At 40.2% G+C, this 3,043-nt stretch overlaps 1 pseudogene; it reads right to left on the bottom strand.

Annotated features, from left to right (window-relative positions):
* Nucleotides 1–577: 577 nt before the first annotated feature.
* Nucleotides 578–2,333, bottom strand: LOC102811756 (annotated as a pseudogene).
* Nucleotides 2,334–3,043: the final 710 nt, after the last annotated feature.

The following is a 3,043-nucleotide window of genomic DNA, read 5'->3' as shown; positions in this document are numbered from 1 at the left end:
GAACCCACTTCTTCTGGTATTCTGTGGTATTGCTGATGGAGATTTTCACTGCATATCTACCCTATCCACCATCAAGCCCTGCCTACTTCAGGTCTCTTTTTTGTTTGTTTTAAATGCAATTTATTTAGACAACTAAAAACATGATATTCAGAAACAGTGTACAATGAACTAGAATTCAAATAATTTGCATTATAGTGTCCTTATTCTTAATGACAAAAGCAAAAAATATCTTTCTACTTAAGGAAAAAGCCAAAAAAGTAGGCCATTATATAATTTTTCTCGATAAGAACATAAACATCTGTACAAAATCTAATTATAATAAGAGGAATTGCATATTGGCTTGCACAAATACATTCTGAAGTACAGTAGGATGCTGTGCTTCCACTGTCTTTCTTCTGATACTTAAAAGTTTTCATTTACAATAATGCCAAGTTACGTCCAGTGCTGGAGTTAAATTATATTCCCCTTTATTTACTGCCCATGTTTGCCTTAAGCAACAAATAGTCCTAGAAGGTTGATGTTTTTATCTGCTTGTTTGTTTAAGGCCACAGGCTGTATACTATATGTGGTATAAGTTCTACGATCTGTACTTAACTTCAGGAGTTCAACTATAGATGGAATCTGAATTCTCTCAAGCAATGTCTTCTAGCTCTTCTGTTGTCTCTGGAGAGCTAATCTTCAACTTTTCCAGCTCACCACAATCTTATTCAGGAAGCACACCTTTTGGAAGGCCATATGTTTTCATACAACAGTTTGCCATATTCTCAATGTTCCATTGTCAGAACCACTGGCATAGAGTTCTCCATTTGGGCTAAATTTCACAGGCTGAATAAGACCAACGTGGCCTTTGTAGGATTCTAATTCTTCACTGCTATTAAAATCATGGAATTCTGTTGTGGCACTGTAGGATAAACACTGGACTGTGAACCACAAGGAGAGCAGTTAAAACCCACCAACTGCTCCTCTGAAAGAGTAACTGGGTCACTGTGAGTCAGAATCGACTTGAAGGCCCTTCAAAAAACAACAGAACATTATAATCACATTTATGAAGTTTACAATCTTTACCGTCTGCAACAAGAAATTCCTTCTCAGTGTGAAGATATGCAGAATTGATGGTGAAGGTGCTTCAGAGATTTAATTGCATCTAAACTTACTGCACTATGTAAAGCAATAGAACATCCATATGTTATCACCAAGGTCTCTCCCTCAGGAAAAGATTCCATATTGTTATCAGACATACTAAAAAATAGAGATTTCACTTGTGTCTTAGTAGCATGGTCCCATAATAGTAGAGAGTTTTGTCATCAGCTAAAAGAATCTGTTTTCCTCACTGCACCATGCTGTTGTTTCTAAGTGTTGCTTAGTCAATTTCAACTTACAATAACTCTGTATAGGGATTCCAAGGAGAAGCTAATGGGTTGAACCATCAAACCACAGACCTTGCAGTTCCCAGACCTGTGCATATACTACATCACCGAATACTGACTTGATAGCACCTAACAACAACAACAATAGAACCATTGCTGTTGTTGTTAGGTGCTATCAAGTCAGTACCAACTTATAGTGACCTTATGCACAGCAGAACAAAACACTGCCCTGTCCTGGGCCAATATCACTACTGTTGCAACGCTTGAGTCCAGCAATGCTGCTACTTGGCCAATCCATCCCACTGGGGGGTCTTTCTTTTTCTCTGTGACCCTCCACCTTACCAAACATGATATCCTTCTCCAGTCACTGCTTCTTCCTGACAATATGCTCAAAATATGAGAGATGAAGTTTGGCCATCATGGCTTCCAAGGAACACTCTGGGTACAGTTATTCCAAAACTGATCTATTGGTTCTTTTGGCAACCCATGGCACTTTCAGTATTCTCCTCCAACACTATAACTCAAAAGCATCAATTTTTCTATGATCTTCCTTAGTCACTGCACCATAGACCCTTCATAATACTAGAAGTGTGGCTGCTGATTTCCTTAGTTCTTACTGCAGGTTTGTTCAAGGCATAGATGTATAACAGTTTATCTTGTCTCCCAGTTAAAAATTAGTTACGATACTGAGTGAAATCCACACTCTTGCCAATGAGTTTATGAGCCTGGGTCATCAATTCATCTCCTGGGACAGCATCCCACACTTTGGCTGTGAGCTCTACAGCTATTGTAGCTGCATTGTTGGCATCCTTATTCAATGTTGCACCCCACACAGCACTCTATGACCCAGAAATATTCCAATGCAGTCTCTTCTTTATCCCTGTTGTAGATAAGTATACCATCTTTTTAATCGCTGATTAAGGAATAGCTATGAGGTGTTATGCCACTGAAGGTAAAACCAGCCATTGTCTGCCTGTGAGTATAGCAGGTGAGTGGTGTTAGCCTCAATGTCACAGCAATGGCAAACTTAGCTATTGGGATGGTGAGCAAAGGCTTGTAGTCTTTTCTCAGCTGAGGCACCACTTACTTCTCAAGATCTCTGCCCAGGCACTGGAGTTAGGCTGGGAAATTGGGGGGGAGGAGGGGGGAAGGAGCCAAACCACTGATCCTGAGGTTAGGAGGAGGTTAGAGAGGGTTCATGGAGTATGTAACTGTTGAGCAACAGCCACCAAGGGAGGAAAAGGAAGAGAGGAAGGACAAAAGGGGAGGAGGGGAAGTGGTGTAGTACTCAGGACAAAACATGCACTGGCCTCAAAAGTATAAGCAGAAACTCAGAACCTTCATTACTGAAGTGACATGAGTCAAAGTGAAAAGAAACAGCTGTAAGTAACAACATTTGGAAAATGGACTGTATGAAATTTGGAAAATTGAGATTCATAAACAAAATTGAATGAAACACAGAAAGTCAGACAGTCTAGGCAATGTGAGTTGAAATGAAGTACTGATGCTACGCTTTAGAATAGGCAATGAACTCCTAACCACAGGTGGGTGGTTCACACCCACCAGGTGCTCCTAGAAAAACCTATATAGGGACTCTGAGTCAGACTCAACTCAGTGACACTTAACAACAAAAAATGTGTGTTGAGACTGGTATTGGCCTTTTAAAATCAGTCACC

Source organism: Chrysochloris asiatica, unplaced genomic scaffold (genome assembly GCF_000296735.1).
Source record: "Chrysochloris asiatica unplaced genomic scaffold, ChrAsi1.0 scaffold00553, whole genome shotgun sequence".
Classification (NCBI taxonomy): domain Eukaryota; kingdom Metazoa; phylum Chordata; class Mammalia; order Afrosoricida; family Chrysochloridae; genus Chrysochloris; species Chrysochloris asiatica.
Note: the sequence above shows the minus strand (reverse complement) of the source record. Positions and strands in the feature narration are given on the sequence as shown.